Consider the following 13,530-nt stretch of genomic DNA (forward strand, 5'->3'; position numbering starts at 1 on the left):
ACCACAGTGGGTTCAAAACATGCATAGCTGGTACTTGATGCCCTGTGGTGAAATTATCGCCCGGAGCCAAATTCCACTGCGCAGCCGCACGCACTTCCTCCTCGTTACACGTCAAAAATGCGACACATAAACTCTCCCATACCTTCTTGTAGCACACGGACATCTCGGTTTCATAGGTGCAACTGCTAATGCACTGATGTATAGCCTTAAAAATGACTTGAAAGAAATCCTTCAGATTATTATCTTCGAATTCTTCTTTATTGAACCCAATCCAGTGCATGCACAAGCAAGGCCAAGTGTAGCCTGCCTTCATTCGAGACTGAATTGCCCGGAAGGATTTCACACTGCCTGAAACAATCGGAACGCTTCGGGTGGCTGTAATGCTGGACTGTATGTTATTGTTGAGAACGAGCATGCCTAGGGCCCAGAAAGCAGTTGCCAGGCGTCGATGTATTAAAGAGTCAGCCGCAGACGTCGGAGGACTCCTTCCCAGAAGTGCGCATGAAAGCAGCAACAAACAGCTTCCCGCGTGGAAGGTTCGTTGCGTTCCAAAAAGCAGGTGACAGCGGGTAAATGAAAAGACGCCTATTGTACACGCGGCTTCAACTAAAGCGAAGCATAAGTAGGCGCATGATGTCGAGGTATCCATAAAGGTGATCCTGTTCTTTACCCTACGCCTGCTGAAGAAGCACAGCGGAACAGGGGAATATTGCGCGTATGGGTAAACGTCTCCACTTGATAAAATGCGGTTACCAGTAGGAACGAGGACTAAATCAATAACCTTGTATTTGAAATCTCGCCAAAGCCCCATTTTCTCTATGTTCAAGGTATTGTTCAGGCTTCCGTATCCTTCAATCAAAGCCAAAGCTTCAGATATTTTCTTAACGTCTCCATGCACCTTGCCATAAATTGCCTTTACAGCGCGGATCGTCTCTCGTCTTGGGAACCTGGTTATGCTTGCCGAATTGCGATAAAAGACCTCAGACTCACTCACTCTCCGGTAATTCTTACACCTTTGGTAGCGGTGTTCATGAACGTTAATGTCGCTTTCACTAACGCTGATAACTTCGCAGAGGGGAGAATTTAAATATTCATATAGCTCACTGTTGAGATCAGTGTCGATCACCCACCGATGTCTCACCTCCGTGAATATTAGGTCATAAAAGTCTATATTAGTCATATCTGGTTTACTGCTGAAAAACGGTATAAAGATTTTCCTTCCCTGAATTCTAAGCAGTAGACGCGTTTTTGATAAATGACCACAACCTGCTACAAATCCCTTCGTACTGATCTTTAAATTCAAAATATACCTGTGAAGTTGTAGCTTTCAGAAACTTAACCGCAACGGGAAGCTGCTTCGCTGTTTGGTAAAGCCTTTCTGTATCTGACGAGAAATAAAGGAGGACGGGTCTAACCGGGAATCCACGCGAAACTTCCGTGATATCAATCCTGGGAGGGCATAGCTCAGAAGAGGACCAGTAAAACAGGAGGGAGTGGGGAATAAATACGTAAATCCACAGAAATTTCCTCAGACAATAATTAGTCATGTCTTTCGGAACCTTCCGCAGGAATGCCTAGCGTATACTACAAAACTTTAAAGGTATTCTGCACCCAACTCACGTGCTAGGTGCACATCAATATATTTTATACAAGACGTGAAACTATAGACTAAGCTTATATCAATTAGTAGAAAAAGTATCTCTCGTGGAGTACGTCTTGCTGTGACAACGTGGCGACCTGCGCGCGCGTCTGGAAGGCCAAACCTTTGTGGCTGCATTGCGCCCACTCGGGAGTGATGCACACTGGGCTGAGCATTCAAGTGCAGATATACAACATTGGAAGCAGAGACTTCGGTGGTAATGAGTTCACTCCTTAAAAAGAGATCAGTTCTGCTCTCGCAGCCAATTCACGCCAATGTATACCTGATTTCATCGACAGCAGAGCCTAGACGCGAGTTACCCGTTGAACTTCATGGGAGGCAGTAATGCGCGATAAACCTCAGCAAAGGAGAAAGTTCAGCAGGGAAGCCATTCGCCCAAGTCATGCCCCTCACGAACTTGTTGCTAGGCGACCAGTAAGAAACAAAACAATCTAGCTTTGCTCTTTCTGCAGTGGCATGGTACCGCCGTCGCTTACAAAATGTTAATTGGCTTGATTTATTCCATGACCGACGGTGTGGTAATTTCCTGACAAAAACTGTAGGTGCACAAAAATAAAAACAATGCGAATGTGGAATTGCGTGCAGTGCACCTCCGCCGGTGTTGCCTCCTATCGCACTACCTCCAGTTCTGGAAGAATTTGTTTTTTTTTTAATTCAAAGAAGGACTAAGGTGTTTCAAGAATGCCTTGATAGCCTACTCCTGATTGACTTCGACCCTATAGCGTACACGAAGAACCGCAAACATTCAGCGCACAGCACTTTTCGCATTCAACCCGATCGATATCCGGCCCTCATGTCGTAGATCAAAATCAGGAAAACTTTTATTTATGTGTGCGTCCATAAGCTATGTATTCTAAAAATAGAAATATACTGAAATTAAAAAAAAGTGAGCTGCTTCTTTTCGGACGCGACCAGTCAAATTTTTGTACCTGAAAAAATAAGGGTGTTCATTACTTTTTATTCATTCTTTTAATTCCAAGATAGCAAACATCTCCCTTCGGTCAGAAGAATTAACCGAACAATCTTTTTTAATGATATTTGTAGAGAAATCTCTGGGAATGGTTTTCTCTCTGAAGCAGATCTGATCATTAATGATGTCAGCTGTTGCGACCAAAACAGGGCGCCATTCACAATTATCTGATTAGTGCATTTTATTCATTAAAAACACATTCGAATAAAAATTCTTTTAAGCCAGCTTATTCAAAATCATTTGTTCGAGTTTATATTGGGGGTGGAGTCAGAGGCCCGGAGAAAATTCCTTATGAAAACAAACTTGCGAGCCACACCATGTGCGCGGATAATGAAGGAGGACGGAATTTTTTGGTGGAGCTATTATATACTGCGAAAGCATTATTCCAAAGTATAAACCTTGGCGTCTTGCAATGCTGCAGGGTCTTGCGATATAAGACCTGGGAGGACTGGGAGACCATACTGCGCTCCGAGGACCCGTCCGTGCAGACCATCGCCACCGGCCGGGCTGCCAGTGCCTTAGGAACATAAACACTTGAGTGCAGTGCCGTCGTGAAGGGACTAACGGGAGTACCCCGAACTCCTTCAATTTTTTCTCTCTCCGTTTTTCTCTCTGTGTGTGGGTTCGTGCTGTTTCTGCATTCGTTCCAAGTGAAATAAGTAAATAAATTATAAATGGCGGGCGATTTAGCATTGCCAGGCACAAAAACTTCTGCGGAAGCACAGTTCTTGCAGGTGTACAGTACCGCCACGTACTTGAAAGCTCAAATGAGTGGTCCACTGACCCAGATAGACAGTATGCGTGTCTTCAACACGTTCATCGTCAATTTCACCGCACCTAATTTACGACGGCGGCCTGTGCTCGAATGCCGCGTTTCTCCAGCAATGTTGTCAACGCCAACGCGTTTTCTCCATTGAGATATTTCCGCCACGACGTTCGCGGTTCGAATCGGTGGAGGAGGCCGGAGGCGTAGATTTTATGTGCAAATGCTGCATAATAGGTGCGCGCCTGGACTGTGCTGAACAGGCGAACAGCAAACCAGTGCTGTGTATGGATGCTCTAGAAAGAGAGTTACAGGTAGAAAGGGCAGAGAAGCGCAAAATTCAAGAACAGCTTGGTCAGTTGGGGTAAAAAATGGCTGACACCGCCACTGGAAGCCACATTATCGGACATTCCGGCGCCAGCCACGTGGATGGAGCACCCCGGTCCCCGGAGTGCGAGTCGAGCACGCTGCCACTCCGCCATGCCAGCTCGATGGTTTGGAATGAACAAAGGTGCGTCTAGTGAATACGGTGTCTTCGTTCACTCCCATCTTCCTCCCTTCCCGTTACGGCGAGGTTCAGGTGTGCACCGAGACATGCGAGACAGATGCATTTCCTTTCCTCAAAAACCAATTTACTGATGAGCAAGGCGTATTTGTCCACGTTTCAGATTGGCCAAATTGTCGTGATGTCACCACGCGCGAAGTTTGACGGGTGTCCACCGAAATATGTGAGACAGTTACTGCGCAACTTTCTTTCGTCAAATACAATCTTCGACTAGTGTCTACTGAGATATGCGAGACAGTTAATGCGTAATTTCCTTTCCTCAAATACAATTTTCATTTTCTTCATTACGGCCCCTCTTTCTTCTTTCACTCCACTTCCTCCCTTTCTGTACAGTGCGGCTCAGGTGTCCACCGAGATGACAGAGAATTACTGCTCCATTTCCTTTCCTCAAAAAGCGTCACGTTCAAAGGGCAAGGCATCGCGCCAAACGGGTGATGGCGTTCAATGGACTCCGTGGCAGCGCTACAACACGCTGTCGCGTTCCAGAGGAACGCGGCAGCGTATCGCGTCTGTCAGACGGGTGGCGCTTCGGCTCCGTCATTTTTTGACAGGAGCCACGACTCAAGTCGTTGGACCTCATCAATTTTGCTCACTTTGGATTCGGCAAGCTGATCGGCATCCGTGGACACCAATTTCATTCAGGTGGGCCCAGGTTTTCAAATTTTAAAGCGGGTTTTCCTTTCCGCCTCCGACGCCGACGCTAAGCCTAACGGCTGCGCCGGCGTTCGGCTGCGAGGGAACTCCTGCTTTCAGCAAGTTGACGGAGACGCCCGTTCAACGCGGTTATGACCCGGACGCCATGTCTTGGTCGACCGTTCCCGTCAGTGTGGAACCCAAATCGGCACCCGCGGACCCGATCCGCAATGAATCTCTCCTCCGTCCACTTGAGCGTCGCTCCAGACGAGAGGCCAAAATAGCGGCGGACGCCTCGGCAACCGCCGAAAATGCTACCCACCAAGCTCCCGCCTCGCAAGCGGCGAAGGACTCCGGCCGTAAGGGCCGCAACCCAGTGACCAAGTGGAGGCCCAAGCCTTTACCAAAGTTTCAAAAGAACGACTTTGTCATCGTGATCAAGCCCCGGAAATCGTTGGCCATCCGGGACGCCTTTCAACACGGCGAGCTCGGTGCCGCGTTCGGCGCTTTCCTCGGGGCGCCTCAGGCAGCCGAGTTAAGCCTCCTTTTAAGCAAGGAACAAAATTTGATCCGCGCCAGCACCCGGAAAGCTCACGTCGCAGACCGTCTGCTAGTCGACTTTTCTATCAAATCGACCATAGGAGATGTGCCTCTCGCCGGCCATCTCAAAGAACACGAAGCGGACGTCTGCTATGGGGTCATTACGGTGGCCAACCAAGAGACGTCTGAGTCTCTCCAACCTTGCGTGCAGTGGAGGAGCGGCACTTTACTCGATATCCGCAAATTCGGCTCCTCAAACAAGGCTCGGCTCGCTTTTGCTGGCACGGTGAGGCCTCGATACGTACACTACAACTACGAGTTTGTCACAGTGCACCAATATTTGCGCACTATTCCGGCCTGCAGTTTGTGTGGAACTGTCGGCCATCGGGCGGACTCTTGCCCCAACCCAACACAAGACAAGTGTGGCCTGTGTGGACAGCAGGCACCCATAAAAGAGGGGGTGCGGGTCTCTCACCAGTGTATGCCAAAATGTGAGGTTTGTGGTGGTGGCCATGCCACGAACTCGCGGGACTGTAGTGCTAAATATCGGCATACCAAGCCAGCCGCCCCTAAGGGCGGGAAATCCAGCGGGACGGGCAGGCAGCCACGTCACCCAAGCAGCGATGCTTCAAAACGAGAGACGCCTACTAGCGGGAAGGACGTCAAGAGCTGTCCAGTGCAACCACCGCCTCCACACGGCGGCCAGGAGAAGCAAGCCCGCTCTCAGGACAAGAATGGCGCGGCCGGTTCCTGGACCAGCGTCGTCAAAAATGGCAAACAGGTGAGCGGTTCAGGCAGGGTTGCCTCCTCCTCCCACCCCCTCTCCCCTCCCCCTCGCTCGGCGGCTGACGCTGAGCTCCACAACCTTGTAGCTTCTCTCCGGGCATAAAACGAGATGCTACTTGCCAAAATTGAAGCCTTAGAAGCTAAAACAACTCCCCCTCCCCCTAGTACCCCCGGCGCGGACGCTATGGAGAGCGAGACGGTGGTGGCGCCGGCTCTGGAACCTTCCCTTGCCGAACTCGAAGCCCGTCTTAATGCCAAATTTGACACCCTGTTGGAAACTGCGATGGAACGCCTCATCGCTAGAGTCATGGAGGCCATTCCCTCTATGATCGCTCAACACGTCGCGACTAACACCCGCCTTTCTCGCAGAACCGGTCCTCTTAAGGACGTATCTGGTCGGCCCTCCAGATTGTCCCGCCGAGTAAATGACCTTGACGATGATGAAGACAGCTGCCCCCTTCCAGTTGCTGAGCTTCAGCCCCTGGTATCTGGCTCGGGGGCAACCTCACTTCCACCTCTCACCTCTAAATCTGATCATGGCGGGACACCACCGGTGTAGGCGCTCCCCTCTTTCCAAATCGGCTTCCCCCATTACGATTACTCAATGGAACTGTCGGGGGCTCTGGTCCCATTCCAATCGGGCCGACCTCTGACTTTTCCTTTCAACCTTTCAGCATTTGCCTGCCGTAGTTGCCCTCCAAGAGCCAGGGAAAGGCGCCGTACTAACAAATTATACGACGTTCCAGCAGGATCCCTCGTCTTGTCTATTAGTCCATAGAAATTATACACCCAACCAGGTCGACTTAGACATGCAACTTGAATACTCCTATGTAATGGTGACCCTCCTCCCACTCCGCAAACAGGACCCACCGCTACACATACTCTATGTATACTGCAATCCGAAATTGCCGAATGTATCATTTGCGGACCTCTTTAGCCGCGCACTGAGAGTTGCGGGTCGGGAGCCCCTCCTGATTGTGGGCGATTTCAACGCTCCCGCTCGGATGTGGGGTTACTACCGTGAAGAGAAGCGGGGACGCAAGTTGGCGGAGCTTGTGTCAACGCTGGGCCTCACTCTTCACACTGACGCAGTCCACCCAACTCGTATAGGCAACTCCGTGACTAGGGATACATGTCCGGACTTGAACTTCACCCGCAACATTCAATATGCAGACTGGGTCAACACCGAGGAAACCCTCGGCAGCCACCACTGCCTCCTGAATACTACGATTAGGACCCTTCCTTTCGCGCGACCAACAACACAAGCCCGACTCCCAGATTGGACCAAGTTCAGGCAGAATTATAACAATGTCACACCCATACATGAGCAGGGCTACCAGTCTTGGTCACAACAATTGGTCTCTGGCCTTCGCTCCTCCGAAACTCAAATTCAGCTCTCAGAGGCGGTCTCGGACGTGGACAACCACCTGCTCCATCTCTGGGAGGCCCGGCATTGCCTCGTCCGTCGGTGGCGCCGGCAGAAGCACAACCGGAAACTTAAAGCTCGCATCGCCGAGCTCACTCAACGAGCGGCTGAGTATGCGGCCCAAATCGCCGACTCCAACTGGGTGGCCCGATGCAATACGGCCGCGCGGCAAATGTCCAGCCGGAACACATGGCGACTCTTTCGCGCCCTAATTGACCCAACGCAAACACGCACGGAAACTCAAAAACACCTCCAAAGAGCAATACACAGCTTTCAGGGCAACACAAATCAATTAGCGCACAAGCTCCGGGACCAGTACTTGTGCACCACCCAGGACTCCCGCGGGCCGGCGTACTCTTATGCAGGTTCTGAGAACGTTGAGCTGGATCAACCGTTCCAGCTCCATGACCTGAGGGCGGCCCTGGCAAAAATGAAACGTGGCACCGCTCCGGGTCGGGAAAAATTACAGTCAAATTGTTAGCTAACCTCCCCGACCCAGCATACCTGTCTTTATTGAATTACATTAACTCAATCTGGCTTGGGGAAGTGCCACTACCCATCCAGTGGAAGACCGCCCTGGTCACCTTCATTCCTAAAGCTGGGAAGGCCATCAACACGGACAACCTCCGCCCCATCTCTCTGACTTCCTGTGTGGGCAAACTCATGGAGACGATGGTACTTGACAGGTTGTCCGAGTTCATGGAATCCAAACACCTTTTCGCAGACACCATGTTCTGGTTTCGCCCACACAGATCTGCACAAGATGTCCTGCTACAACTCAATCGGGCTGTCCTCGACCCCGTGGAATACCCTCACAATGACAAGGTCGTACTCGCCTTGGATTTGAAGGGTGCATTCGACAACGTTACCCACGAGATCATTCTCACCCACCTCTCTCAAACTAACTGCCGCAGAAATGCCTTTCAACACATTCAGCAATTTTTAACCGACAGACAATCTTACATTCGGATCCAGGACAAAGAACATGGCCCTTTTCATTTAGGAACTCGGGGTACACCCCTGGGCGTGGTGCTCTCTCCCCTCTTATTCAATTTGGCTATGATACGCCTACCGGCCCAGCTAGACGCTGTCGCCGGTGTGCAGCATGCGCTGTATGCTGATGAAATCACCCTGTGGGCCACGCAGGGTTCCCTTGCAGACATTGAGGCTAACCTGCAGGAGGCGGCGACCATAGTGGACCGTTATGCTCGCCGCTGCGGCCTCCAATGCTCCACCCAAAAGTCTGAATTTGTGCACATACGCCCCTCACCAAAGTGGACAGCCAAAATTTCATTGTCTCTCGAGACAGGTCCAATCCCTGAAAATATCGAAGTCCGGGTACTGGGGCTCTTTATACATCAAGACAGACGGTCAGAAACAACATTGGCCAAACTCCGTCAGGTGGGGGACCAGGTGGGCCGCTTGGTCCGCCGGGTTTCTAACAAGCGCGGGGGGTAACGATGTAAGGACGCCTTGCGGCTGGCGCATGCATTTGTAACCAGTCGAATTCTATATTCGACTCCATACCTCCACCTGCGGAAGCAAGACGAGGATTCACTCGAAGCCATCCTCCGCAAAATTATTAAGCGGGCTCTCGGCCTCCCCGTGACCACCTCCAACAAGCGCCTCCTGGGGCTAGGCATGGTGAACACATTTCGGGAGCTCCGGGAAGCCCACTTGACTAACCAATACACACGTCTCTCGAAGACATCGTCGGGTCGCCGCCTCCTTGCCCGACTACACATCCAAAATACCACTCTCATGGAAGAGCGCGTACGTATTCCATCCCAGTGGAGATGCGCCCTCCACGTGCGCCCTCTTCCCGCGAACATGAACCGTGAGGACCATAATGGCCGGCGCCTGGCGCGAGCGGCAGCCCTGGCCCGCCACTATGGATCGAAACCCGGCGTATTCTACGTGGATGCCTCCGGCCCCAGCCACGCGGGATGGTACACAGCCGCAGTCATCCACCAATCCAAAACAGTGAACGGCCTTACTTTCCGAGCCCGTGACATAACACACGCGGAGGAGGTCGCCATTGCGTTGGCTGCATCTGATTCCAATTCAAAAACAATTATTTCCGACTCGCGAGGGGCATGTCGGAACGTCGAGCAGGGCTGGGTACCGTATCTAGCCTACCGCATTCTTCAAAACAGCGTCTACACCGGTGACCCCGCGCACCGGCGTATTGTTTGGGCTCCCGCTCATATGGGCCTTGAGGGAAATGAGGCAGCTGACGCCGCCGCCCGCGTGCTCTCTCACCGGACATTCCCCTCCGACCCTGACGATCAGGCACTCGAATTTATTCCAGCTTACACCTTCAAAGACATCCTTTTACTCTATCAATCTGGCCATGGTCTTTATCCCTGCCCGTGTAAAGGTGTGTCAAAGGCGGAGGAGCGGCTTCTGCTCCGCCTGTATACTAATACTTTGCTGTGCCCGGCAGCTCTGAAACACTTCGACCCTTCTTTCTCGGGCAGCTGTCCGCACTGTGCGGAGAAGTCTTCTGACATCTACCACATGTTGTGGGCCTGCCCCTCCAACCCTGCTATCCTTCCTCACCCCAACCCAACCCGGGAGGACTGGGAGGCGACCCTGCTCGGCTGCTCTGACCTGCAGGCCCAACGGGCCTTGGTCGGGCGAGCCTGGGCGGCGGCCGATGCCACTGGGGTCCCGAACTAGGGACCTCCACCTAGTATTTGTAAGGGCTGGCCCCCTCTGGGTCACCTCATGCATAACCTCCTGTATTATACCTGTACATAAATGTTTTCCACGACCACCACCATCGCGTTCCACTTCTAAAAGCTAAGCTTAAGCGTCATTAATTGGCAGTTAATTAATGCACCGAGAAAATGTGAAGTGAACAATCGCGTAGCAGAATGCAGCACTCAGGCTTTCGCCTTTCTGTCCTTTAGCCGCTAAAGTTCCTCGTAATTTTTTTTAACCACCCAGGTAAAAGCGCCATGAAAGGAAATTCAAAGCGCCGAAAGCGTAGGCGTCGCGTTATTCGCATCTCTTTCTGTCGCGATAGTACACACAGCGTAATTGCGGACTGGGGCACACACATTTTTTTGCTTCCATGCGCGGAAATTTCCTGCCGTGTAATAAATACGTTTTTGTAGATAGAATTTCATTCCTCATGGTTGTACTGTCGAATACGTCGGACACCGTTTTTAAGGGCACAAGGTTTTAAGGGCACAAGCGCCATTACCGTCAGCCTAAATATCACTAACATATGTTATTGCGCTTGAGCCTTGTAAAGGTGACCTGCGTAGGTTGGAAAATGAATCCATGAACTCATATCGGCGTACTGTTAGGTCCTTTTTTTTCTTTCTTTTTATTTTACAAATGATCGCTTGGAAAAAGCCATCAGCACAGAAGACTTTACACGTGTCGGTTTCTGACTCACGTTTTGTTGAATACGAACGAGTCACTGCCTCGTTAATTTTAACATAAAACCAATTGACCCTGATCATGCCCTTACATGCTCATGCTGTTGTTTTGAACGCTATAGTTATTAAGCAATCTTGGCGGAGGCTTTAACAAATTTCAAAGGCTGTGAAAAACTATTAACAAATACAAAGATAAACGGGAAAAAAGAGCGAAGGCAACGAAGGGCAGGTGGCGCAAGAAAAACGTTTCGAGCAAGAGTTACTATCAAGCGATCAATTTTCGACCCGAGAAAAGGGGAGTGTCGTGTGAAAGCTAAAAGATATGCAGATAATTTACTGCGTTTAAAGTGTCAGCGCAAGGAAAACTTACGTTGAGCTTGCATTTATTGCTCAAAATTACTTGCACGGCAAAAATGAAAAAAAAAAGAACAGTACGCGCGCTACATCATTTTATAAATGCCGGAAAGAAAAGAACTTCACCTACCGGAGCCCTCCTAGGAAAACGGTCGGTGCTGCCAGTTCATGCTCTTGGTATGTAGGAATGCGCAGGATAAAACTGATACACAGACAAACAAAAATCGCAAGACGCAAACAGCTCTGCACTGCAGCTAGACCAAGCCGCAAGCCGTGCATTCAGGCCATTCAGGCCAAGAGACTCGTTCGCCAAGTGCGGCAGCCAGTGACTCAGCTTCGCTTAGAAAGCAAGACAGCAGTAGACGGGCGGGACACAGTAAGCCACGTGACTGCCCCTTGAGTGACGCGAGCATGTGGGTGCGGCTGTAGGCCCGCATCGGTCCCGTAGTTTCGATTTCACGCGCCCCGAAGACCCAGGATATCTTGCCGCGTAGCAACAAGCAGATTCACATTTTCGAAATACTAAAAATGGATATGGATATTGCTAACGGTCGGCTACTAATCAGTAAATGCAAGCGGCCGCCTATCGACAATAGTTAATCGGTTAACTATCAAAATTCAATTAAAACGTTACTAATTAACATGACTCGCCAGTTTTCTGACGTCCGTCAGCACTGCAATTGCTATGCCGCAAATAGCTTCCCTTTACCTCAAAAACCCTATTTTGAAAATTACTGATCGCCTTCCCTGAAACACGTGGTATATTGCGCATAGCTGTTTAAGACAGAACACGAGCCACATCAGTGCTTTCATGGCTTAACGAAGAAGGGCTCAGGGGTGTACTCGCATAGGACTTTTCAATTTCTTTTTATACATAATTGCGGGAGAAGCGGAAGTTCTCTGTTCGATCCTGAATGATGGTAGACCCTTTAAGACACACAGTTCTATGTCCTACACATGCTGACGAGTTATCCAGGTCATGAAGTATCGGTAAAAGAAAAATAACAAATTTTGTTCCAAGGAAGCTCTTGCTGTTGAAGCTTTTCAAATTGTTTGCCCGGCCATTCTGTTTCGCCGTTGTCGACGCAGTTTCGTCTCTTCGGGGAAAAGGAGATTCCGGCAAAAATACTTCCAGAAGAATACGGAGGCCATGCATCCCCTGTCGACTTTGATGGCTTGTGGAGTAACCTGGAGGCCTACGACGACGAGTACAGAGAAAACAACAGCTACGGCTATGTCAGGACTAACAATGGAGACTTCGCTACCGATGCCGAAATCGAAAAGGGGCTCAGTTTTCTGTAACTATGAAAAAAAAACTATAGCCTTTCCTTTAGTCTTAAAAAAGAACTAACCGAAATTTTCTAAATCGTATGAACTGTATTTGCAGTGGTGACAAGGTTCCGTGTTTGCCCAATGCCATTTTCTGCTTCGGCATAGCTCCGAATTTCGGGACGGTCCTTTGTCCCGCCGACTCTGCCTTATGAAGGCAGCAGCGGTCTGTCTATTCTGAAATGCCCGCTCGCAACACAGGGAGCCACCACTCGGTCATGACCATTGTCAGCACGACGTAGAAGCCAACCAAATGGGACGCGATTAGAGCAAATAAAGCCCCCCAATCTTCGTAAAGTAGTGGAGCACTGCTCCAGCGCAAATCTACTCTCCTAGCGCATCTTGTCGTTGACTGGCTGTGGTTTTGGTTGCCGCAGTGTTTAAAGACTGCATGATTAATTAAAAAACCCTTCCCTCTAAGATTAAATGTTTTAACTTTATGCTTAATCAACGTTTCAAGAACAACAGTCTTAAGAACTCGGCAACCAGCGCGCGACCAGAAGTTATTCTGAGTTGGTAGTGTTCGGTGTCTAAGATTCGGAGGTAATTATAAATGGCCATAGAAGCGAACATAATGAGTAGCACAGTTAAATCCTCGAGAAAAACGGCACCTGGATGCAAAGCAGCGTTTTTAGTGACCATCGAAAGCCTATTCAAACCGGTCTAGCCCGACTGACGCTGCTGAAGACTGTGGACTATTTGAACTGCGGAGCAGAAGGCAGTCTATAAACTCATACACTTTGTAATAATATCATTGGCCTGACATTTATCTGCCTAATCTGTCGTCGACTCTTCCGCCCAAAACGAGCGTGCGTTGTAACAGGCATTCTAAATGTGTATTCATGTCACTCTTAGTGCTGTGCAGCGGAAAATGTTATCTGAAACACCGAGGAGCATCTCAGTCTTAACACGAATACGCCTATATGGGTGTATAGGCGCAAGCGTCGCAAGAATAGTGACCGCTGCCAAAGATGCTGGCTGCTGCTGCTGCTGGGTTGCAACACGTAGCGTAACTGGTAGCAGTGAAGTCATATAACTCGGACAGAGGAGGCACGATCGCTGGCTGGCGTCTTTAGAGGCTCATTCTTGATTAGTGGCCGCTCATGAGTACA

The 13,530-nt window shown here is 50.0% G+C and overlaps 1 pseudogene; it reads left to right on the forward strand.

Moving 5' to 3' along the window:
- LOC149327124 (alpha-tocopherol transfer protein-like) overlaps positions 1-12,391 on the forward strand; it is a 563,535-nt pseudogene extending 551,144 nt beyond the window's left edge.
- The last annotated feature ends 1,139 nt before the right edge of the window (positions 12,392-13,530 follow it).

The sequence above is a fragment of the Amblyomma mixtum genome, chromosome 10, assembly GCF_055824585.1.
Source record: "Amblyomma mixtum isolate Tamu chromosome 10, ASM5582458v1, whole genome shotgun sequence".
In the NCBI taxonomy this organism is placed as follows: Eukaryota; Metazoa; Arthropoda; class Arachnida; order Ixodida; family Ixodidae; genus Amblyomma; species Amblyomma mixtum.